This window comes from Panthera onca, chromosome B1, assembly GCF_046562875.1.
Source record: "Panthera onca isolate mPanOnc1 chromosome B1, mPanOnc1 haplotype 2, whole genome shotgun sequence".
Lineage (NCBI taxonomy): Eukaryota > Metazoa > Chordata > Mammalia > Carnivora > Felidae > Panthera > Panthera onca.
This window is the reverse complement of record NC_138342.1, coordinates 79,485,710-79,512,830: the sequence shown is the minus strand read 5'-3', so window position 1 is coordinate 79,512,830 and position 27,121 is coordinate 79,485,710. Positions and strand designations below refer to the sequence as shown.

Here is a 27,121-nt window from a genome sequence, read left to right as displayed (position 1 = left end):
AGGGATCTTGGCAAAAAAAAAAAAAAAAAAAAAAAAAAAAAAAGACAGATAAATACTTTAGAACTTACTTCATATAAGAGTATTTTGGAAACGTTAATTAGAAAAGTAGAACTCATGATGGAAATGTGAAATGAAAGGATTTTCACTCCTTCATCATAGGAATTTAATTTACACTTTTGCAGATTAAAGTACGTTAGCATGGAAACTATTTTTTTTCTTTAATAACGCATCTATGACAGACCGTTACAGCAAAGCCAGTAAGTGGAAGCTACGAAATATTTTCCATTTTGGTTTTTTTATTAAGTCTTGTTTGATATTCCTTCAGCAGATATTTTGATATGTGTGCAGGCTTTCAAATTCCAAGGGCTTTGGAAAGTTTGAATAGGTTTATAAATAATGAGATGTACACTTATTCTTAAAGAAATAAATAGAAAATATGCAAAATATGCTCTGTGGTTCCTATTTTCTGCAGAGTTAGATTTTTTTAGATTTAACAGACACTTGAGGCCTTTATTTATTTATAGTTATAATATACTTCTATTATTTTTATTCATCCAAATTTAAACCAAAATCACCATTTCCAAGGAAAGTCTTTTTTTCTGCCTTTAATTTCAGCCTCCTCACTCCTGGCTTGCTGTGCGTCCCTCTCCTTCTCTTGGCCTTCATTAAAATAATCAGTTTTAAGTTTCAGTCCTTTTTCCTGTATTTAAATTTAAGAAGTTGTATGATGGATATTTTTAAATTTTCTAGTTTGGGTTTATTTTACTTGGATAATGGTTTCCATCTTTGTATCTCTTCTTTGATAAGAATAAAAATATAGTGCTTCCCGACACTCACAATAGATAGCTAGAACTTTTTCAGCACTATTAATCTATCTTGTTGAGAGATTAAATATTTCATACTTGTTTTTTCTTTTTTTTAAGAGTGCATGTCCTTGCAATTTAGAAAGAATAATTAGTAATTTCTGCCTTGCTAAGCAAATAGACCGTAGTGTAATTTGCACTTGGTGGAAATAAGTTTTCTTTATCATCTTCTTAAAATATTTAGCAAACCAGAATGTTGTTTATTTTCCTACTGTAGTAATAAATGTTTATTAAGCATAACATTTGATAAATATCTGAACCATCTCAAAACCTATTATGAAATTGCCTTCCTTTGTTTTGTGTACTGGCTTATCATGACTTGAGTATCCTAACATGACAACTGGTTTCCACAGAGCAAGTGATCTCACAGAGAGCACGAGGGCAAGCAGGGAACCACACTGCCTTTTACAACCCACTCTGTAAAGATCTACACCTTCCCATCCACCTTATTCTGTTCATTAGAAGTGAGTCACTACATCCAGTCCACACTCAATTAAAATGCAGTTAGGGAGGAGCACCAAGGAACATATCTTAAAACCATTTGTTTATTAAGACAGAAAATATCTCTAGTCACTGAAATTAACACTATAATGAGATTTATTAATGGCTTTTAAACGTATAAATAGTATGAGTTTCCTTTGAGCGTTGAGATTTTTTTTTTAATCTTATTTACCCTTGTATCTATAGTTCAGCCCAAACATAGATTCTGGCAGGTACTAGTAGGTGCTGAAAATCTATAGAATTAATTAATCAATGTCTCCAAAGGTTGGAATACATTTTCTAAACATTTAAAGTTTTACTGCCAATATTTTATTCTTCTTGCTCTGTTTTCAATAATGTTACCTAAGGGAAAATAGAATTAAATGGGTTTATTCCTTTTATTTTTATGTATTATTTATTTTTTTAAGTTTATTTATTTTGGGAGAGAGAACACATGCAAGCGGGGGAAGGGTAGAGAGAGAGGGAGAGAGAGAATCCCAAACAGGCTTCTCATTGTTAGTGCGGACCTGGATGCAGGGCTCAAACTCATGAACCGTGAGATCATGAAGAGTCAGCCACTTAACTGAGCCGCCAGGCACTCCTGTTCCCTTTAATTTCAAACATTATCTCTAAATGTTTTAAGTGTCCCAATTTTTCTCCTAATTCCTGTCCAACTTATGTGTAGTTTCTGTGTAGTATATTATATGTAGATTATTCTTATATATCTTATTTATTGTCTATTACCTTTACTAGATTTTGAGCTCCATAAAAGCCAAGATTTTTGCCTGTTTTGTTCAAGGCAGTGTCGCCAGCATTAGGCTGTTGTTTAGCATAGCATAGGCACTCTATAGATGTTTATTAAATGAATTAATTAAAATATTCACTGAGCTAAGGATGTCAAAACCTTAACTTATCATTTGCAAAGATTTAGTTTAGACACAGTTATACTTATTTGGAAATCTTCAAAATACCTTTCCTTGTCTCTCAGCTGAAGTTTTCAGTTTATAAGTAAAAATTTATTTTTGAAACACACGCTTATAGCCGTTGCCCTGATACAGACCCATTGGGAATAACCCAGTTTACTTGATTATCTTCTTGGCACCTAAGAAAAGGTAGGGTGAGATTTGGGGAAGTCCAATATTATAGTCAAAATATGGTAAAGAGAAGCCCTGAGTACTTGTGAAGAGGCACCAAGTAGAGGAAGATTGGTACATGCCCTGAAACATGGGAGAAAACACTCATTTGTAGCTCTGGTCCTGAAATTAGAAAGGAAATAAACTGTGCAAATCCAAACCATTGCTTTTTTTTTTTTTAATCCTTGGTACTTTGGGTCCATTTATATATATTTGTCACCATTAGGTTTTCTAATTTCTAGGATATAAATTGCTGTAGATCCTAAAATACACTACAGAATATTCTTTATTCATTTTTATCCATCCCACATGTTACCCAAAATGATAGTGCAGATCTACCTTAAAGAACCACTAAATGTGTTCAGAAAGGATGGGTGTAAGAGAAAGACTGTTTGCCTTCCTTTTTACATGGAAGAAAAGGCAGTATATATGATGGAGCTAGAACATTTTTTGTGAAATCCACATGATGGCATGGTGTACCACAATGATTCATATACTTTTATTTTTTTATTTTTATTTTTTAAAATTTATTTATTTATTGTGTGTGTGTGTGTGAGAGAGAGAGAGAGAGAGAGAGAGAGAGAGAGAACAAGCAGGGAGGGGCAGAGAGAGAGAAAGAGAGAGAGAATCCCAAGCAGGCTCTGCACTATCAGCATGGAGCCCAACATGGGGTTCGAACTCATGAACTGTGACATCATGACCCGAGCTGAAACCAAGAGTTGGGTGCTTCACGGACTAAGCCACCCAGGAGCCCTGATTCATATAGAGTTCAGAGGTGCTTCAGAGACCAGGTATTCTAATCTCCTGTTACTGCGTCAGAGAATTTGGGTAATTATCTACATTAAAGCGTGTTGATAGACAGTTTTCAGTTCAGCCTCTTCCTTCATTTTTTGGGAGATGGAAGTTTTGGGCTTCAGTGTGGCATGAGAAGCTATCCCCTGACAGAAATGGTTGATGTAGGGACTGACTTCAAAATAACTTATCCATTTCCACTCATGAGTGTTCCTAAGTCTTTGTGGCTGTTCGTTTTAAATTTTTTATTGTTTACTTAACATAGCCTGCTGGTGACCCGTACCATCTTCCTTTGGAACTATGTGTCTTCATAGTAGGATGTCAGGCCATCACATGGTTCTCACTATCACTGGGGACAGATGCTCAGCCTGGATTATCTCTCTGTGAAAAGCTCTGAAAGAATTTCCTTTTCATTATTTAATACCCAATTATGGTATTTCATTTGAACAGTAGAACTCTTCAGGTTCACTTACTTTGCCCAAGGTTGAAATGTAGCACTTAACCTCATTCAGGAAAGTAGTCAATTTTCTAAGTTCTGAAAATGATTCTTTTATTTATTTATTTTTAATTTTTTTTTTTTTTTTTTTTTTTTTTTTTTTTTTTTTAGTTTCACAACTTCTACAAAAGATTAGTAGTAAGAAACCCTCAATAGACCCAGGCTGAAACAAAAAACTATTTGGAAATGTTTTCATGCTCATGGTAAGAAAATAAGACAGTAATGTATAAAGAGAAATTCAGGGGCGCCTGGGTGGCTCAGTTGGTTGAGCGTCCGACTTCGCCTCAGGTCATGATCTCACAGTCTGTGAGTTCGAGCCCCATATCGGGCTCTGTGCTGATGTCTCAGAGCCTGGAGCCTGCCTCCAATTCTGTGTCTCCCTCTCTCTCTGCCCCTTCCCTGCTCATGCTCTGTCTCTCTCTGTCTCAAAAATAAATAAAACCATTAAGAAAAAAAATTTTTTTTTTAAAAATTAAAAAAAAGAAATTCAAACAAATAATTCCCATAAATTATTTCAATTACAAAATGATGATGAATTATTTATAATTAAGAAGTGCGTCTTTGACTTTGGTAGTATTATTAGTGAAATGTTACCTTATGTTTAATTATACCTTCTAGTGGAACGTGTGAGCACAGGTGATTATGTTCATAAGTTAAGATTTTAAAATAGCACTATTTTAGATTCTCTTCCTTTCCTAGCTTAAAAAACGCTTTCACATACCATGCAGATCACTGTCAAATAACAATTCCTAAGGTTCGGGAAGAAACTTCTCTAATCAGACTCTTCTTAATGATGCTGTGCTCAATCCTTGTCCTTTTTACCTGTCTTTGACTAATTCTCATGTCTTAAAGGAAGATGGAATGGCTCTCAAATGCTAAGATTAAAATGCCAGATGCAGCACATGAATCAATTGTAAAAAGTGACAAAAACCAAACAGTAACAATTTCATTTCCGTAGGAACCAATTCGTTATTACCCGGTCTGCCACTGCTACCCCTTGTGGCTCCTCTCAGCAGGCTGACCTCGCCTTCACCAAATATTTTTCCTTACAAGTAAACCAACACAGAGCTTGAAAGCTTTGCAGATGAACCTGATGTTGTAGTTCAGTATCAATCCTTTCCAACTAGATATGACTGGGTCACAAAAATGAGAAGCTTCTTGTCATCCACATATCTAACACTTTTTGATATTTGGTATCGAATTTGGCATATTGGGCAATTTGATAAAAATGGTACCTTATGAATGCTAACTTAATTTGTATTGCTCTCTACATAAGCTCGTATTTTCAGCTTATTTAAGGGTACTTACATTAATATATTTCATCTTGCACTTCTTGAGAAAGCTTATTTACAGTAAGGATTAGCAATCATTTTGTTAAAATGCTCCTTAATCTATTATTAACTGGATATTAATAATTTAATAATATAGTCATAGAGTTTAAAAATACTTAGGATAGAAACCTCCATTTTGTTCACATATCTTTTTCCCTCCCTAGACTGTCCCCAGTGGGTAGGACTTGCTTCTTATTCATCTCTGTGTATGGAGAACCCAACAATGTAGTTTGAAAATGAAGAGTTGGGGGTACTGGGTGGCTCAGTCGGTTAAGCTTCTGACTTCAGCTCAGGTCATGCTCTTGCAATTCTCGAGTTCAAGTCCCACATCAAGCTCTGTGCTGACAGTGCAAAGCCTGCTTGGGATCTTCTGTCTCCCTCTCTCTCTGCCTCTCTCTCTGTCTCTGTCTCTCTCTCTCTCTCTGTCTCTCTCTATATATCAAATAAATAAATATTTGAAAAAAATGAAGAATCAACATAGGTCTGCTGAGTAAATGAATTATAAGTTAAATGCGTGGAAATGTTGCTGTAAGGCATAGGCAGAGATTTGCATTTGCAGTAACCTGAGTGTTACCATAGCCCACATTTTCGTAAACCCCTGTACCCTCTCTGCCTCCCAAGCCATGTACATAATGCAGGTTACTCATGGTTTTTACTTGGAGGGTTTTCCAGTACTGTGACTTCTTAGGCTTCCAGCTCTGCCCTCTGCTCTGTGCTTCACTTTCCTGCTTAGAATGGGTGTGTGCATCCTTCCACCTCATGGTTTGTTGTCTGAGCTTCAGCCTCTTCTGGTGCCTTATTCTGTGTTCACCATGGGTGGGCTTCTTGCCTTTTAAGTTAGGAGAGCCCGGTGTCTTCCTAAGCCGAGACTTCTCCTGCCCCTCCATCTTCCTGAGCACCATTCCTCCTGGCAACAGCAGCCGCTTGTTCTCACTTGTTAACGATGCTTCTACACATTTAGCTGCTCCATAGTCCCTGGGACCACTTGTTCCTTGCAAAGGTTGCAGTTTGATCCTGCAGCCTGGTTGGCAATCCAATCACTGACCTGTTTCATCAGCCCTTTCTTTAGCCTCTGTGTGACTGGAAGCCTGGTTTTTCTCCAACATAAAAGCCCAGAGTTTAGCCAGTGGGAGAGCACGGCACATTTGAGGGTGGCGGCTGGAGGACTCCGTGCCTCACCAGAAACACATCAAATGATCATCGGAGATATTTCCGGGTTTCCTTGTTTAAAAGGCAGACAGATCAAAGACGGTGCCACCCTCAAAGAGTTGAAGACTAGCAGAGCAGCCTCAAGCCCTTCACCCCTTCATGACCCCTAACACAGTTTATCAACTGTGTGTTATTTCACGTTCAAGTGCCTGAGTGTGGTGACTTCATGGTGTGTGATTTGACTATCCACCTTAATCGAGTGATAGGGAAAATCAAAGGCTACACTTAAATACACACTTAAGTTTCCTGAATATACTCATCAACAAGAGGTGGGCCATTCATTAATTATTTGAATACATTGGAAGAAAATCCTCCGCATGAGTTGTTTTTAAATTTGCCACACAAACCCAGGAAACATGGTAATAATAATTGTAATTTTTTTTCTGGGGAGGATTTAAAATATTACAGATGTTAATTCTCCTCATTTCATCCAGAAAGCTTTCCCTGGCTTTCCTTTAAGACAGAATTGCCTCCCGTGTGTTTCTAGATTACAGAAACTTACCGTTGAACTAGGACTTACTCCTGAGGGTTTCAGTTTTGTATTCAAAGTTGAGTTGACTGTGTTCTCCACTATGATGCTTTTAGGCTGATAAGGGCCTTTATAGGCAGGGAATGGGTCTTGCTTATGATTTCATCGCTAGTGCCTAATATAGTACCTGGAACATATTTATCACTCAATAGATATTTCTTGAATTTATAAATAAATCCATAGTGGGCATTGTACCATTTTGTTCTGTGGCTGGTTGGAATGTCCCATGTTTCCATTTTTCATTGTCTAAATTTATAATTATTTACTGTGCATCCACTGTGGTGTAATAAGTGTACACATACATATGTCAAACAGAAGGTATTTATGTAGACATGGAGGGAAAACGAGCCACTATTGAGGAAATACTTTGCCCATCCAATAACAGTTAAAATAGCAGCAATAGCTATTTTTGATTGTGGTTCTATTTTATGGTATTACAGCATATCATATTTTTTTCTCTATTCCCTCACCTAAAAAACCCCAAGGTTCTATCAAGTTGATTGAGGAGAGGATTGTGGGAATCAGTAAACAAGTACAAAGGCAATAAATAGTTCCAACTGCCAATCATATAACCACAAGATAAAAATGAGAAAATCAAAAGAAGTGAAGAAATGTTTCTTCTTATTTGGCTAAGTTTCCTCATATGAAAGGGCATCTGGGGCTAGCTGGGGAAGCAGTTTGATTTTACCAGCAGCATTACAGGCATGGTCAGTATTATCCCCCTGCGTCAGCTCTGATTGACATCCCCCTGTGTGGCAGAGCAGGGTCATACAAGGGATTAGAAAAACACCGGGTTTGAGCTGTGCCATGGCGTTTGGAAGGTTGACCTGCCCAATTAAAGACCCAGAGTTGTTGTTAGTGATTTCTTTTTTGTAGAAAAAGACTAAGGATAATGTGACGGGAAACAATTCACCTGAGCAGAAAATAGTGAGAATGTATCGTTTTTAACACTCCCGTGAATCCCATTTACCACCTTGAGATAATGTTTCAAAGGTAAAACTGAAGTGGTATTTAAGTTAATGTAAATATTGCATTCTCTCTTCTTAATTGTTTTGGATGAGCCAACAATTTATAATTTTGCTTAGGAGAATATTTTTATACCTGCATTTGATGATACTGTATTTATAATACGTATTTTAATCACAAAGAAGGCAATGATTTCTTTGTCTGATTTTTCCTCTTTTGACATCAGTTCAACTCATTCTTGCCTTTAGCTCTATATTGGAAAAGGACTGTGCCACATCTTAACTTTATGGGAAGAATGAGTCTGACAGTATGTGAGTTATTATAAATTCATGCCTATGCTATTCTTGGAGGAAGAGATGTTTTACATTAAGAAATCTTCCCTTTAAGTCTTTCTGAAAGAATAAACAGAGGACCTGTTTATGTCATCAGAGGGTACTTAACTAGGTAGAATAGTTAGCCACTGCCAATAATTTAACGTTAAGATTTATGAATATTTTCTGTAATAATAAAATGTGACTTTTCAGAATATGATATAGCAGAATGTCAGAAAATATCTGAAATATTAAAGCCATCCATTGTGCCTACGTAGAAAATATTATGCTGTTCATAATTTTTGTGAATAACAAGCACCTTTTGTCTACATGTAAGGAAAGTAGAAGTCTAAGGTGGCCCACAGGAATACTTCCTTCTGGTGTGAACACCCTGAATAATCCTTTCCCATTGAGTGTGGGTGGGCCCATGAATAGGATGGGATATAACTGCCATCATTATTACATTATTTGGCAAAAAAGATTTTGTAGCTCTAATTAAGATCCATAAACTGTTGACAGTGAGTTGGCCAAAAGAGAAACAATCACGTTTGCTATTTAACTTACTCCACAGAGAAAAGTTATTATTATAAGTGTTTATATATTATATGTTTATAAATATATATTCTAGATATAAATGTTTACTATTATAATATAGAACTGTAATTACTTCAAATTTAATATTTACATATCCATATGTATAAGTAGAATTCTTTAAAAAGCAAGTTTATCACATGGAAATATGACAAATGCACTTCATACTTTACAAAAATAGTTTGAATTTTGATACGCAGGCAGTTTTAGAAGCAGGCTTGTAAGGTGTAGTTACCTATGGACAGTCTGGATAAGAGGCTCTCTGGTAACCTGTTACTCTTTCTCCTTTTTAAAAATACAGTTTTCTTACATTTGAACCAAAGAAAAATTCATTTTCACAAGAAACAATGAAATTTTAATTTAGTATCTACCTTAATATATTTTGACTCATTGGCTATTGTGAAAAGTAACTTGAGTTGCTATTTAAAATGATTGGCAAGGTACTTAATGTTATATGAATTGTAGTTCTCACAAATTCCAAATCCATAAATAAGTAATAAATATGTTACATCCACAGAAAATTATTGAAAAATACTTAGAAAGATATTTGAAAGAGTGCTAATTGCATGCAAAATTGAGAACTGCACTATTTAAAGAAATGAATGTGTTCAACACATTGTATTGCAATAAATACTGCCACAATAAATGATTGCTATTCTATATTGAGTCCTTTAAGGAAATTCTTTTAGGACATCCTGGGATCACATGGTCCACCATCATTGCAATATAATATGAATTAATGCCACATTCAAGTCCCTCATTTACTTCAGAAGGAGTTGGAGCCCACATTAACTACTCTGTCTCCAATTTTATTATCATTGATAAAACTGTGGGCAGAGCCATTCACATGGTTGTTAGCATATTTATAGTTTACAAAGAAGTTTGTCAAATCCATTGCATTGAAGCGACTTGTAATTATAGTCTATTTGTATACATTTATTGTATTTTGTCCATTTATATTGTGACTTATGGATCTCAAATATTCTCAGTCAATTACATGTGCATAATCATTATTGAACGAAAGTAGACAATGGCAGGTTTGGAGCCAATATAGTCTGATACCCTAATGGGCCTTTAAGGGCTTTTAATACACTGATACTGGAACGATACAGTGTCAGTCTACTGAATTACTGTATGTTTTGATTTTTTTTTAATCTTTAGGTACAAGCCAAAGCAGTTCTTAAAATAAATTAACAATTACAATGCCTGTGGAAGGACTTGAATTGGATTCCAGGTGCATTTTACTATATTAAATATAGGAAAAGACTAGGGATTTGAAATTCAGGAGTTGAGAGGGACAAGAAAAACACTGAACCAATGTAGTACTTTTGCCTTTAATAGAAGACAAACTTTCAAATAGGACCCAGGTTTCCTTTTATGTTTTTTTTTTTTATTATTAAAATAGGTGTAGTGAGTAAACAACCCAGGAAAATTCCTACATGGTTCATTGGAGTCTGAGTAAAAAGGTGCTAGGAATGTCCACATAACTTTTCTGGAATTGCAAGATAAGAGAGGTCAGAAATCTTTTTAGAGCTAGCCAAAGGAAATTGTAATTTTAGAATTCATTTATTTATATATTAGTAGATAAAATCTTGGGATAAAAGTTAAACTGATGGTTATACATTGCTGCTATACCATTTACATTTGGGGCCACTGTGAACTTCAGTAAGTATTCTATTAAATAATAGTAATCATAGCACTGATTGAATCATTATGAGGATTAGAGGAATTAACATGTGTATGACTATATAGCAAGAATGCAATAAAAAAAAACAAATCATTATAGGGGCACCTATGTGGCTTGGTTGGTTAAACGTCTGACTCTGGATGTCAGCTTAGGTCTTGATCTCTGGATTGTGAGTTTAAGCCCTGTGTTTGGGCTCCATGCTAGATGTGGAACCTACTTAAAAAAAAAGTACAAAATAGTAATTATATCTTTATTCATTTAAATCAAAATTATCTGTGTGACAGACAAGGTACATTTTTTATAATCAACCTACCCTGAGAAAATGAGTTTTAACTTTGAAAGGCCTTAGAAGCAATCTCCCTAAAGTTTTTCCCGTCTTCAGTTAGCTCTGGTAAGTGGCTGTATATCTTGAGGTTGAGAGGGAAACAAGGAGTGACAAACTTTGTAATTTTAGAAAGAAAAAGGAAGAAATGGAAAAAGCAGACTAAAATTCTGTGTTAGCTTCTGTGAAAAGAGAAACTGATATGTAAAGGACATAATGGAAAATTCTATGTCATGTTTATTTTTCACCTGATTGAAAAATCACATCCAACAAAAAATGCTCTTTACTGGTAGAAAGTTGTGATGTAGACATCCTCTACACCATCTTTTTATTTCAGTGGCCTCTATTTCATGCCCAAAACAGACGCAGAAATGTAATCTTTAATGTAACAAATATTGTGGTACTATTTTCAAATGTAATATTATGAGGCAGGCCTGTTCATTTGTATCCTAGTTTCCATTTTTTGTTAGTTTGAAACAACTAAGCCTCTAAAAACAAAATCTGGCTTAGGTTAATAATGAACATTTGGAGCCTCATTTTCTTGTAAGTTGTATTGAAACAATATCATTAAAAAGTTATAAGTGAGGGGGTAAAATGCAGACACACCCCACATGTTCGAGTAGAAACAAACATAAAGAAAATATAGATGAAAACACAAAGATATCTTTATCATGAGTAACTATTCTTAGACACCGGATGCTATATCATATATGCTATCTACTTTTTTCTTCCTATTCCTTTTTTTTTTTTAGTTTTTTTTTTTAATTTTTTTAAATGTTTATTTATTTTTGAGACAGAGAGAGACAGAGCATGAACGGGGGAGGGTCAGAGAGAGAGGGAGACACAGAATCTGAAACAGGCTCCAGGCTCTGAGCCATCAGCACAGAGCCTGACGCGGGGCTTGAACTCACGAACCACGAGATCATGACCTGAGCCGAAGTCGGACGCTTAACCGACTGAGCCACCCAGGCGCCCCTCCTATTCCTTATGAAACAAATTGATCCTAGATTGCAGATTTTGGACTCACTACTAAGGATAAATTCCCCTACGTTAGCACCACAAAGAAAGCTGTTCATATTTCTGAGTTCTGTAGGAGAGAACTCCAGAAATGGGTTAGCAAGTTTCTCTGTTCAGAGTCTCCTCAGGCTGAAATGAAGGTGTTAGTCTGTGCTGCAGTCCCATCCGGGGCTCAGACCTAGGTCTAAGGTCTTTTGGTTGTTGGGTAAATTCAATTCCTTCAGTTGTAGGACTGATGTCCCCATTTTCTTGTGGGCTGTCAGCTCTTACAGAGTGAATCTCTTTCTGTCTCTGTCTCACTGTGAATCGCAACCTCTCTCTCTCCAAAGTTTGTGACTGAGGATTCAGAAATAAATAGATAAAAATATCAGTATGACCCTATTACCACATGTGCTAAAATATTAACAGCATTAAATGCACACATAGAAAATGTCAGTGCAGAACAGAAACCTTTAAGCTGTGTGCTATTGTCTTCTTGGTTCCTTAGAGTATTATTTCTTGTGCCTTTTCCAGACAAATGAAAAGGACTCAAGTGGTAAGAATGCTTGATATGGTCACCACTGTTCTTTGACAGCAAAATTTGGCAGATGCATAATAAGAATAAGGCAAAGTTCGCTTGTTCGTTTGTTTATTGAAGAAACATTTTTTCAAAGAGTGTGTCACAAACGTGTGCTCTATATGCAAAGTGGTTCCTTTCTCTACTTATGCAATCCATGTGCATAAAAGGTTTGAAGGGAAATAACAAAATGAGTGTGCTCCTAGTGCTTCTGAATTCAAGTTGAATAAACTCGAAAAACAGTGTCAAGAAGCATGACTTAGATTACTTAGATTACTTTCAAATGTAAGTGGAGACATTTTTAAATTATGTTGAGTGATTTGTAATTCATTCAATAGTATCATGTATATAAAATGCAGAGTATTTTCTTGGCACACTGATGTTAGAGATGAATATAGTATCTTATGGCTTATGTTTACCCATACTAAATATTTTTGGTTTTAAATACGGACTTAGAAAATACTCTCATTTGCTTTTAATTTTCTAAAAAAAATAAAACCCTATCCCATATTTGTACAAGAAATATAATCTTTTAATAGTATTTGTTTAAATATGTTATCAATGAATGTGTTACACCCATTAAATGTAACAGAATATGCAATTATATTTTTAAAAATGAAACCTTCCTCCTTATACATAGGTACATAACTTCACCTTTTTCAAACTACATGAAATTTCTAATGTCCACATTTGGGTAAGTCTTTGAATATTTGTAACTTCCTTAATACATTTTGGCTCCAAGATTTTTTAAAATTAGGCAGTATCTTTTATCTAAAAATCAAGTCTAAGAAAAGCCATTTACTTCATTTTAAGGGGTTGCATTGAACACTAGAACCAAATTTATCTTTTGCATGCAAAAATTAAGAAAGTCACTGATAATGCACAGACTTAATGACAGTTGAGTTTACCTATTAGTCTGTTTCTACATTGCTTTGGTTAAGTTCCTTCAACTCAGTGAGCTCTCTATGCCTACAACTGACTTTCCTGCAATCCTCTGATCCTACTTACACACCTTTTTCTTACGTTGAGAATTTAAATGTAAAACTAATTTACCTTGTAATTTTGTTTAACTTGAGCAGATTTTCACTTTAATTTTGTGATTTTTATCTAGCTTAGATAGTTGGTGGTCTGCCCCATTTGGTAATATTATGTTTGAAATTCATGTTTAACTGCCTTGTTATAATCATTGCCATCATACATACAGCAACTGAAGTTGAGGGTAAGGGTACCACTATGTGCAATCACTCAATAATATAGGGGGCTGTATGTTGTCCCTCTGGGATAAAACCCACAACTGTCACCCACAATCCTCATGGAGCAGCAGTCATTCTCTTAGCAAATTAACGTCTAGAGCCTGGCTCTCACACTTGTGATGTCAGATACCAGTGGATTCAGCTATCTCTCATGGGTATACTGGGATATCAAACCCAAATTCCAATTTAAAATGAAAAGCATAATCATTCCATGGAGTAGAATACTTCCACAGACCCTATAGTCTAGATAGATGGGAAATCAAATCATGTGGAATGCCAAGTTATGCATGTACAGTAAGAACTAATATCTCAAGGACAAGAATATCAAGGTCAGTATGACAAAAGCATTTTCTCTTTGTAGGCAAATGTGCATGGAAAAAGAAGTAATAACATGTTGTTTGGAATCAGGACAAGGAGAATTATATAAATCATATGGCTTTAGGCCATTACACGTAGACACCAAATGCAGTTGAAAAGGTTTTACTAATGGAAAAGGAACAATATAAGCTCCTGCATCTATCTCCTGCCTGGACATGACTTTGCCAATGGGAAGAAATTCTTGAAGTTTATTGCCCAAAGTTCATACTCTCCTGAACAATGTTTGAAAGATATTTTGAATATTGACCTCTGTGACTCCCCTTTTAATGTGATCCCTGAATGATTAATGGTCCTTTACCTTCTCCAGGGATTGAGACACTATTTTTAATACATATATACATTTTGCTACCCCTTTCTTGTTCTATTGCATTTCCATTTTATAGTTTAATGTTAAGAAGGCAATATAATTTCTTGTTATTTTCAGTTTTTTAAGGAAGATGTCATTCTGGACTGCAAATATTGGTATGTATATTTCTTAATGTCCTTCCCATAGATTTAATTATAAAATTATATATAGATGTTTAACAGATATTTGGATACTGGTATGTTGAAATCATTAGGAAATGAATTTTTTAGATATGGACATTTAAAGATATATGTATACGTTATTAATGAGTTGCAACCAGGAAATGATTAATTCGAAGTCAAATTCTATGTTCAAGAACACCAAGATATATTTTGCCAGGTTAAAACGTCAGTCAAGTATACCTGCAGCTAATTACATAGTGCTTCTAATTCACCTCTTCTTCAGTGCATGATTTTCCCTCCTCCACAAATCCCACTTGCTTGTTTTCTTACAAAGCTGCCAAGAAACTGTGAACAAATTTAATGTCTGAATAACTGCTTGCTCTCTTAATGACCTTGAAAAATTACTTGCATCATTAAAAATTCATAGAAAAGAAAGATTTTGAGAAGATTGGCATATGTAATCATAGTACCTTCTGTTATGCTACTATATTATTACAATCTTATGAACTTGAAAAGTATCTCAAAGACGTTAACTTTGCTATGGTTACCCAGTTATATCAAAATTTTCTGATTTTTTTTTCAGAGAATCTGTATATAGAGAGTAAGAAAGAGAAAAACAGAGAGAAGAGACAGAGTGATGCTTTAATTTTTTGTGATATCTCACAATGACTATTTTGAATTGTCCCACAATTTTTCAAATGAAATATTCCAATTGTTTTTTTGTAACTGAGGTGAAGTTCTCAGAGTATACAATTAACCATTTGTAAAAAAGTGTTTTAATGTTTATTTATTTTTGAGAGACACAGAGACAGAGCTTGAGTGGGGGAGGGGCAGAGAGAGAGGGAGACACAGAATCCGAAACAGGCTCCAGGCTCTGAGCTGTCAGCACAAAGCCCGACATCGGGCTGGAACTCAGGGACCATGAGATCATGACCTGAGCCGAAGTTGGATGCCCAACCAACTGAGCCACCCAGGCGCCCCTAACCATTTTAAACTGTATAATTTGGTGGCTTTTAGTGCATTCATAATGTGTCTCTCACTCAAAACTTTTCATCTCCCTAGAAGTCTCTGTATCCAATAATAGCTCTCCATTCTCTCCTTCTCCCCACTCCCCTGAGACACTAATATGCTTCCTGTACCTCTGGTTTTGCTTATTCTGGATTTCAGTGCTTTTAATTATAAGTATCTATAAATTTAAAATTCTGAGTATGCGATGATTTTATACCCCATTTTTCTTGAGTAAAGAAATTTGGAGGGGAAGGATGTACAATCCTAAGAAGTCCTGGAAACTGACAAGATCGTAAAGTGTCATCAGAAGAAGTCTTTTGGTACCTCTCCCACAGCAAGTTCCACACTGTATTGTGTGATATGCTTGCTTGCTTGTCTTCTGAAGTGATTACAGCCTTAAGAGGCTTGTAATCACTATAGCCTAGTGCTTAGCACAGTATCTTCATAATATTTGAGTGTTTGCTGCTCGTTGAAGGGAGAAGAGAAGACATATAGCTCACTGGTAATATTTTACCTAAAATAATAAAGAGGAAATAATTATACCAGATTCCTTTTTGTCTTTTTTTTTCTTCTTTTTGATTTTCCCCCCGTGTGTGTGTGTGTGTGTGTGTGTGTGTGTGTGTGTGTGTGTTGTTTCTGAGGTATGACTTTTCTGGACTTTGAAAAATAAAAAAATTGGCACCAAAGTGTGTTTATAGAATTAAAATTGACCTTACCTTAGTTTATCCAACATTTAGCTTTACTAGCATATATGCAGTGATGATATGTATATGTGTGTATATATATACACACACATATATATACACATATACACACACACACACACACATATATATGTATCCTATTACATATGTATTATTGTCTATATGTGTGTGTATTATTGTCTAATATGAAAAAGAGTTACATTTAATTATCTGGACAAAGCAACCTGATATTATTTTGTCTCTTTTCTTTGTCTAGGCATTCTTTTCTTCTTGGTACATACAACCTCTGTCTTCCACCCTTAGCCCCACTTCCTTGCCCAGAGCATCAGTACTCAATTGAGTGGGTTCAGTCAATGAATATTCACCCAGTACTCGAGTAAGATCTATCATTAGAATAGGTGCCCTAGGGGCACCTCGGTGGCTTAGTTGGTTAAGCATCCGACTCTTGATTTTGGCTCAGGTCATGATCTCACAGTTCGTGGGTTCGAGCCCCGCATCGCGCTCTGTGCTGATGGTGCAAAGCCTGCTTAGGATTCTGTCTCCCTGTCTCTGTGCCCGTCCCTACCTCTCTCTCTCTTTCTCTCTCTCTCAAAATAAAAAGAATAGGTGCCTTATGGAAAGGGGAGCAAAACTGTATCCAAATAACTTCCTCCTGTATATTTTCCCTAAAATACGGTTTTTATTTTGTGTTCTATAGTGGGAAACAGTATCATTTAAAAACTCCATGTTAACCCCATTCGGTTTCATACAAGACAGCTTGCTTCTTCTAATAGACAAATTGCCTACCATAGTGAGTGGTGGGTATTGTTTCAGCAATGAATAAGATAAGTATTTGCCTTTATCTCACCCTTTTTTTCACTTCATGTTGGGAGATAATTCTTCTTATACTGGCAGATCTGTATGATATGTCTGAAAAAAGTCAATGGGAAATAACAGCCTTTTCCATAATTATTTAAATGTCAGTGTCCATGAGCCTTCATTCTGTGTTGGGTTAGACAGACAGTTCCCTTACAGGTGGGGTATTAGGAGAGTATTTTAATCTTCTGTTTCCAAGGTTCTGTGAAGACAGTGCTACACATTTGATTTGTGGGCAAGAACAGGTCAATGTTGATTTTACTGAATTCCTAAGGAAATTGTTTTCTGCTCATTTTGAATTTCCTCTGGGTAACACATCACATTATCTTGTATGGGGGTGTCTGCGGCTCACTGCTCAGTGCCATTAACATACATCTGGGCCACCCTTTGTGTGGAACCGTCCCCTGGTGAAACCCTCAGTTGTCTGGGATGGAGAAAGACTGCAATTTACAGAGTCCATTATCACCTCTGGACGTGTAGAATGATAATGGAAGTGACAGAGGTGCAGCTGAAAATTGGCTCTTAATATTTTATGTGTTCAAGCAAAGGATTGGAAATCTCATGCTGCTCTTTAGGGAAAATGAAGAATGTGGGATTTTTTTTTTCTATTAGAAAGTTTTATGCAAAGAGTTGACTGCAGGGTTTCAAAGAAGGTATTACAGCGCATTCATTTTGTGTGAACCAACTTCTTATTAGAGGTTTAGAGGGAAAAGATACTTCCGGGTGACAATTAAAATATGGAAACAAATTATATCCAACACTGAAGCACAGTTTTAGAACTGACAGTTATAAAATGATGCACCACTTTGTCTTCACTGGTGTACCATGTGTAAGAAATCACAGATATTTGCCTAAAGGTATCATTGCCAAATTGTGGAGTTGCTTTTTCTTATTTTCCCCTCAACACATTTTTTTCCTGACTTACAACTGAGAATAATGTTTCAAGAGCTATCAATGTCACATTGGTGTTGAAAACAGAAATTCTGTCAGAATTTTTAAGTGTTTACGACATATAAGATGGAAAATAAATACAGCTTCTGAACTAGTTACATTTCATATTTACCTCAGTGTATTACAATGCTTATCACAGCACTAACGAGATCCTTGTTGAAAGAATTCTTCCTTGAAAAATGTAGTTACTCTCTGGCTTGACTAAGATGAGAAATAATGCAGTACCCTTTTTATAAGTATTTCATTACTTGTCATCGATCTTATTTCAGACAAAAGTGCTAAGATGTTTTCTTAACGTTAAAAAAACAAATATTACTGAAACTTGAGTCCTGTGTGTATTTTCTTGATGTAGATTTATGATTATCAAGAATGTCTAATTCCTCTATCCTACCAATAATGTACATTAATGATATTAGTGTACCATTATTGCCTTATCATCAGTGTGTCTCAGTTTTGCATTTTGGGGGATTTGGAGAGGATGGGATAAACCTGGTGGGTTTGTTTGTTTCAGTTGCTTTTCAGAAGTAACATCATTTCTGTCAGCGCTCCTCTTCTGGAAATGAACATCACTTTACTCAACTGTAGGTAGGTAGGGGAAGTTTCAAGTTGCCATGGTGGATTTCAAGCCTCATTGAAATCAGCAACACCTGCCATTTTGAATAAGGTCTCTGTAGATCCATTTATTTAGATGTGTCATTTGATTCAGTTGCCACTGGAAACACCAAAGTCGCAAGATTTCCAGACTGAGATTGAAGGAGAATTCTAAATGCTACAAACACCCTGTCAGAGATGCCTAACTAACTGCTTGGATTATAAGTTTCTCATACTTTCATGATACAAATATAGTCTTTATATTGTATTCAGTCACTATTAGTTAATATCATTAAGTTTCATCCTACAAATTTATTAAGTATTATGTGTCAAGCAGAATTGTAGGCACTTTTACATATATTCTTTACACTGCATTTGTTTTGGGGGCCTGCCAAGTTTATGAGGAAAAAGATGCTTATCTTAGTCGCTGTTAGCCCCAGATCTAATCCAGCTCCTGGAAATTAATAGGAACTCAATAAATATTTGTTGAATGAAAAAATGACTTTAGTTCTAAATATGGTAATTAAAATAGCTACATAGACATTTTAAGGGATGGCTTCATAACCATTCTGGGGAAAGGGCAATGCTGCTTTCTTTGTTTTTGGGTACCTACATTGTAAATAAATAGAATTCCAGATATGAAAACTTCATCAAGGTGGGGGCTTAGTTGATTTGCTCATTAGGGGTAGGCCAGGTCACAGTGGTTTTCCCTCTTGTTACCACATACAGTTGCTCCCTCTGGGTCCTGCCGGGTCTAAAGTGTCAGTGTTGAAAATGTCTTTCTTTTTCTTTTTAAATAATATAAATCATAAAATGACCAAATGTTCATCTCCACAGCTTTTCTTTGTAAAAGTGTTATTTCCCAGGCGTTATTACATCTCATAGTTCTATGTTAAAAATCTGCAGGAATTCTTGGTAGCTGTAATCCATCAAAGGAAATACGTAGAAAATTCCGTTGCTGCACACTTGCTCACCCTGTTGAACATTATGCACCCTTGTAACATGTCTGCATCTGTTGCCACCACTTTCTGTCAGCTCCACACTGAGTTTGAGTGTTTCTTGCACTATGTTTCTGGTCCAGCCAGGCCAGGAAGACAGGCTGTGGCATTTTTGACAGTCTTTCCTTAAATAGTTTCATTATATACTATTATTAGAATTCGAAATGTATTTCCTACATACAATTTAATGTTCCTCAAACAATCTCAAGAGGTAGATCGGACAGATAATATTGTTATTATACCTCTTTCACAGATGAGGGAGCTAAGGCTCAACTAGGTCGTATGATTTGTCCTTGGTGACGAGATTTTCAAGTGTTGCATGAGGAGCTACAGCCCCAACTCTGTGTTCTTTCCACACAAGTTATAATACAGTGTTCAGAAATCCAGTTTAGGTCTCTTTTTTTGAGTTAGAGAAAATCCTGACGATAGGAGAAATCACACTCACAATTCTGCATTAGCTGGAAGAGTGCTCACATAAGTGGTTGCTTCCTCTCCTGGCAAAGTCCTTCTTCACCTTAATTTATAAAAGTTGTGTCCACCCTAGAAGGGGCTAACTCCAAGTCCCTTCTTCCTGGAAGAAGCTCATTTTTTCTGAATATTCCTTTACCTCTATTACAACATTCTTTGCAGTTTGCCTTGTGGTAGCCTTTAGTTTTCTACCCTTGTGTCTTAACGAACCTAGAGTTAGGCATACGTGAATTCTAATCTCATAATAACCTATAGCTAGTTGTGTGTCATTGGGCAAGTAGTTACGTTTTCTAGTATAACTTTCTTTGTCTACAGATTAGGTCACCTACCTCATAGGGGAGTTTTCAAGCTTAAAATATGTAAGTAGCTCTGTAAAATGTGCAACACACAGGAAATGCTGAATAAATAGTTAACTTATTATTTTTGGCCTTGGTGTCTTACTAGAGTTTAATTCAGATATCCATATTTCAAAGAATCTGGCATGGTAGTTGAATTTTATATGAATATCTATCTATCATCTGTCTATACCTAATCTCTAATTATTCAGCTATTACTGGATAAACTAGATTCAGAGTAATCTAAGCAAATGTTTCTAGATAAAATATAACATTTTCAACAAGCTAGAGAGGAACTAAGTTTTTTTTTTAATCTTGCTTCTGTGATTCAAGGTACTATAAATATCTTTAAAAAACAATTTTTATGTAGAGTCCATTCTTGACTAGGTCAAACAGAGAAATAAGCACAGATGATGGTAAACTTCTCCCAGTCTTCTTAACTTTGTGCATTGGACATAATAGAGAAATGCAGTGAGGACCATCCAGTGAAAATGGGTAGCCAAGAAGTAACAGTGGCACCCAAGGCTTATTCAGTCAATAGACATATTTAATGCTTCACCATTTGTACACCGGAAAATGAACTGATTTAAAAAAAAAAAATGTGGTATAATTTACATAGAATGAAAATTACCCTGTTTATAATTCTTTTATTTTCTTTATTTATTTTTGAGAGAGAGAGCACAAATGAGGGAGGGCCAGAGAGAGAGGGAGAGAGAGAATCCCAAGCAGTCTCCGCACTGTCAGCACATAGCCCGACACGAGTCTCAAACTCACGAGTCGTGAGATCATGACCTGATCCAAAATCAAGAGACAGACACTTAACTGCCTGAGCCACCCAGGCTCCCCATTTAGGTTACAGTTCTATGAATTTTAAAAAATCCATTCAATTACATAACCACCACAGTTGAGTAGCCAGCAGTCAAGATATAGAACATTTATCATTGTCAGTGAATCTGGAATTAGGCAGGCCTAAATTTAAACCTATATCTGCCACTCTCAGCCAGCATCCAAAAATATGTTTTCATGTCCACTTTTTGTCAGTTACTTTCCTTGCTCCCAGCTTCCGGCAACACTTGGCTGTTTTCTGTCCCTATAGTGTTTACTGTTCCAAATGTCATATAAGTATAATCATAAACACGTGTAGCTTCTTTTTCTGGTTTCTTTCATTTAGCCTAATTATTGAGATTCAGCCATGGGTTAGTATGTGTCATTTCATTCCTGAGTAGTATTCCATTGCATGGATGTACCATGGTTTGTTTATCCACCCACCAGTGGATAAGGCTGCCTACAGTTTTCAGTAATTATGAATAAAATCACTACAAGTATTTATGTACAGGTTTTTGTATGAATATAAATTTTCATTTCTCTTGGGTAATATCTAAGAGTGGATTGCTGGGTCATATGGTAAATGCTATAAACTTACCAGTTAGTGTATTTTACAAAATACAATGAAAGTCATGTCCTACTGATTTTTTTAATTTAGTAATTCTTGATTTATTCTGACTTCTCATATGAAGCATCATGTAAGATTTTCTTAAATAGGCATCATTTTGAGCATAGCTTATTAAGTAATGAGTAACTACTTATATAAGCATTTGTATTATTATACTATGTAGTCCTTCAGGGTGTATCACCATATGGGGTGCTATTTTTCCCTAAATGGATTCAGACAATGATTTGGGGATTCTAATTTACCATTTTGTAGACTTATTTTTCCTTCTGTCTTTACAACCTTCCAGTTTACCCCCTGGGTACGTCTTCCTGCACTCTAGTCTTCTTATTTACTATGTTTTATCTATTGTACCATACTAAGTTAACGTAAATAACTTGTTAGTTCAATTGCTGTTTACTTAAGGACAGATAGGCTCTGAATGAGAGCATCTGTTTTAGGCACTTTCATAAGTGTATCCTTCCTTCATTCTAGATACTTTATAAAATCTACTTTCCTAAAACCCAACCCATTTTTTGCAGGTTCTTTTGTTATCTTCCAGAAATTTGATATTCCTGATGAGTGATTTGTATGGTATTATCTTAATGGTAAAATGGATTCACCTCCCAAATGTGCCCTATCCTCCACTCCAGCAGTGAACGCCTGTCCTGTACTAGGTGACTTAAGACTTATTTCCTACCTCTTCGAGAATGTATTCTTGTCTCTAACTCAGATTGCTCAGAAGAGTCATCTATTGCTTTATTATACACTTTTTGCTTTATAATGATTTTAGGCTTATCTTAGCAACAAAATTGTCAATAACTTGACACCTTTTGCCCTGAGGTGGTTCCCTTTGTATTAGACATATAATTGCCAAATCAATAAATATTTACAGATTGATTGCTTGATTAGATGGTATAAAGCAGCATTACTAAGAGTATCATTTTACTGAATTTGCATACTTGATGTTCTGAGTCTTCCACAGGGTACTATGAACAACAACATAAAACCTTACATTCTGACTGTTGCTACCACAGGATGATAGAGAAAAGCCCTATTTGATTCCAGATGGAGTAAAACAGAAACCTAAATTTCATTCAGCTGTTCCCCCTCCCTTTTTCACTGTTATTTAATCACCTAAAAGAGAAAAAAAAAAAAAAGATTCATCCCTATAATTTTTTTAAGTTTATTTATTTCTTTTGAGAGAGAGGGAGAAAGGGAGAGAGAGTGAGCCAGCAGAGGAGGGACAGAGAGAGAGAGGCAGAGAGAGAATCCTAAGCAGACTCCACACCCAGCACAGAGCCTGACACAAGGTGCAATCCCACGACCATGAGATCATGACCTGAGCCGAAATCAAGAGTTGGATGCTTACCCCACTGAGCCACCTTGGCACTCCATCCCTATAATCAGTTTACCTAAGAAAATAAGGTGAGGGACGTATGGAATCAAGTAGATAAAAGTAAGGATGAAAGTGATATATATTTGTAAGTGAGGAGGGAAAGCATAACCCTTAGTAATTTCGTTTGCAAAGCATCCCCTGAAAGTTGAGATACACATGATACATGAATTGTCTCTAAACCTTCTCCTTTGCAAAAATAGAAGAGCAAAAGGCAACTAATAATGAAAATAAGTTGAGTGAGGTGACAGCTTTGTCATGTTTTAAATTGGATTCACTCTCTCCTTCCCTTCTGGAGTGACGCACTCAAGGCTCTGCCTCCACAGCTGTCAGTTTAGTTTCCTCCAACATTATTAAATCCTGCAGTGAAGGTTCCATTAAAACAAATCTACCAACAGTGCCTATTTATATGCTTCTCTGTACATTTCTAAATATAATTGAAGACTGCTTCAATATAATATTTCAGTTAATTTTTTAATGGAAGTGAAATCTTGGATTTGCAGAGTCGTGATAATCCCCCTAAGACACATGAGCAGAGCTGTTCTCCGAGTTCCAGCAGTCAGTGGAGGAAAGAACTATTATTCCACTGCTCCAGTTCTGAGGACCATTCTCCTCAAACCTGTGGTACATTTAATGTGCTCTTGGGTAATTGTACTGGTTCCTAAAGGACTTCCTTGGGCAGTCCATTACGACTACCTGTTTCAGACAGGCAGGTATCCCCATTGTGTAAATGGGGTTGCTGAGGCCCACAGTGGACCAAGAACATATAGTAAATAAAGGGAAAGGAGGTTAATCAGAAGTAGGTCTCCATCTAACCAGTGCTGGTTTCACAGTGGAACTCCATGTTAACAAGGTTGACCTTAATTTGGTTGCTTGTCTCTCCATTTCCAATATAATATATGGAGAAAGTTTTGTTCTATCAAACTTTTAGTAAATTTTCAGCATATATGGAGATGTACTGCTTTAATAGTCAGCACCATGATTGAAGACTAAAGAATTCATTTGGTCAGTATTTGAAAAGGGTGATCAAGTCTTAATGGATTAAAATACAATTATATAGGAAATAAAATATTTATGAATTAATTAAAATTTTTCTAAAGTTAGCTTGATTTAATCTTTAGTGAAAGAGTATTTGTATCATACAGTAAGGAATAGACTAAATGTTAACATCACTTAGACTTAAAATTCTATGATCCCACAGAAATGGCATAAAGAACAATATTAAATCGAGACAACAAATAAACAGGCTACATAATCTTTGCTACACTTTTTTTTAAGTTGGTAGAATTCTTGGGGCAACTGGGTGGCTCAGTGGGTTGAGCATCAGACTTCAACTCAGGTCATGGTCTCGCTGTTCACGAGTACAAGCCCCACATCGGGCCCTGTGCTGACAGCTTAGAGCCTGGAGCCTGCTTCGGATTCCATGTCTCCTTCTCTCCTGCCCCTCCCCTGCTCTCACTCTGTCTCCCTCTCTCTCTCAAAAATAAATAAACATTAAAAAAAAAGTTGGTAGAATTCTATATAGAAACATCAGTTTCCATGTTGTATCTCTAAAAAAGCATAAACTGAAAATAAAGGAATAAAATAACAAAAGGGAAATATTATTGAGTATCAAGTTTTCAGTGAGTTCCAAAAGGAGAAATTTATTAAATTCTCAAAGATTATGGGTTTTACAGAGGCCCGAGGGAGAAAGGTGACTGGCCAATTGCTTTGATTGTTCCTGTTAAAACTTAAATGTATTTAGGCTAGCAGGTAGATATCATTAGGTCATCCAAAGGAATCTCTTGAGAGTTAAGAAGTCTTTGGAAGTAGTACTTAAAACACTAATTCATACTGTGAGCAGTAAAAATAAGTAGTTTATTACCCTGTAAGTAGCTTCTAATTGAGCTTGAAAAATAACAACAAAAAGGAAGGACTCTGAAGCCCTCCCTAACCTCTCAGTGGCCCCTCTCATCTGGTCATGTACCAAACTCTTCTTGGCCTGTGTGACACTGGCCTCCTTGTTACCTCTTGGCTTATCCAAGCTGATTCTCAGCTCAAGTCTTTTGCTCCCACTCCTTGTAAAATTCCCCTGACAGAATGTTTCCTTATTCTTAACAGGTAGTTCTTTCCTAACCAGTCCCACCGAAATATTACCAGCTTCCTACTCACTCTATCTCCAATTCACATATTTCTTTACACGTCCCCTCCACTGGAGTGTAAGGTCCTTGAGAGCAAGGACTGTCATGTTCATTGTTATGTTTTCTAAGCCTAGGAAGCACTTGTCAGACTTACCAGTATAATGTACCAGAAGAAGCTATACATATATATTTTTGTGTGTGAGTGTGTGTGTATGCGTGTACATACTCATGCCTGGGACTCCTAAGAGAAAAATAAAGAACACCCCCACATATGTTTATTATTTAGCAAACTGACCATTACTTAGCAGATGATTTAGAATGCATTGTTAATTATTCTTTGTAAGCTTGCTATTATTTTACCTAAGCAACATTTTTCCAAGTGCCAATGACAGAGGCAGAAGAAAATATATATACATTGTTAAAAACAGTAGGGACTTTCAAGACTTTCTAATTCCCTCTCTTTTCGGGAAAGTCATACAGTGGTACAGTTAAGGTAAATGAGACCCAAAAAGGTGACACAGCACACAGGGTCACATGTCTGATAAACTGTACAAGCCTTTCTCCAAACTGAGCTTTTGAAGGGACTTACCCAGGCTGCCTCTCTTCTCTGTGCTGGATTATCCATTTATCTACCTGCTTGGCATCTGTTGGTCTAGGTGGTTACCTATACTACTTGGCTTCATGTAAGTGTTTTATTCTGAAACAGTGTTGGAGAGTCCACTCTCCTAAGGCAGAATGTCTGCTTTGAATGCTAACAATACCATTAGTAGATCTAGATATATCATTCTAGTTGGGTAAGTTACATAGCTGTGCATCATTTAATTCATCCATAACACTGTGATATCAATACTTATTTTTTCTGAGATCATTAAATAAAATAATATATATATGCACAAATATATATATACACAAATATATATATATATATACACAAATATATATATATATGTATGTATAATGGTAATTATACTTATTTTTAAAGATCTTTAGAACACTGGCTCGCAGTTATTGAAGATAAACAAAAATGAGTAATAACATATTAACAAATACCACCCAGCCAAGGTAATTTAGAAATACCCTTATTAGTTAAGTATTGATTTAAGAAAAAAACACCTTGGACAGATTTCTTAACCACTAACCAAGGAGTTCTCCTGCACTATTAATTAAATGTAAAACAATTTCAGTATTATCTTTGAAACATACAGTTTTAAAAGTTAAATTTACTACAAAGAGTAATAAATTCATTTGAAGTCCATTATGAATGATTTTTATATTATGTCTTGATTTAGCAGTGCTGTTGCTTCCTTTCATTAAGCAGAATAATGATGAGATGACCATATTTGACTGTTCAGGAAGTGCATAAGAATGAAACACAGAAATGAAGTCTAGTGGCTTTAAATTGAAATTAACCCATTTGTATCCATTTTTGAACCAGTTTCTCAAACACTCTGGAATTTAAACTGTCTTCATGAAAGAATGCCTTTGTGTGTGTGTGTGTGTGTGTGTGTGTGTGTGTGTGGTCTAAAATCAAATTCAGATACCAGGAATTCTAAATTCTAATGTTATATCAAGTGTATTTCCAATGGCCTCACAAGTTTTTCTTAGGGTTTTTCTTCCTCTTCTAATCAACTGAGTATGGCTTAAACTTGTGAAATTCTTCTAAGTTCTTCAAAATGAGTGATTCTATATAAATGCAACATAATTCTCAAGAGTGCTAAAAACTACTGAATGTTTGTAAAGTACCTTGAAGATGAAAATTGTGATATAAGCACTAAGTGTAGTTTATTAAAGAAAACCATGTTAGAGCTGTTTGCTGATGAGCACTCTTAAAATTTCATTTCACTGAACTCCTTTCAGAAGTTCACTGAGGCATGGTGAAATGTT

General features: G+C 35.8%; 1 protein-coding gene across 3 annotated transcripts in view; it reads left to right on the top strand.

Moving 5' to 3' along the window:
• Positions 1 to 27,121, top strand: part of UNC5C (unc-5 netrin receptor C) — a 364,440-nt gene that overhangs the window by 74,749 nt on the left and 262,570 nt on the right. The gene's annotated exons all lie outside the window — the stretch shown is intronic.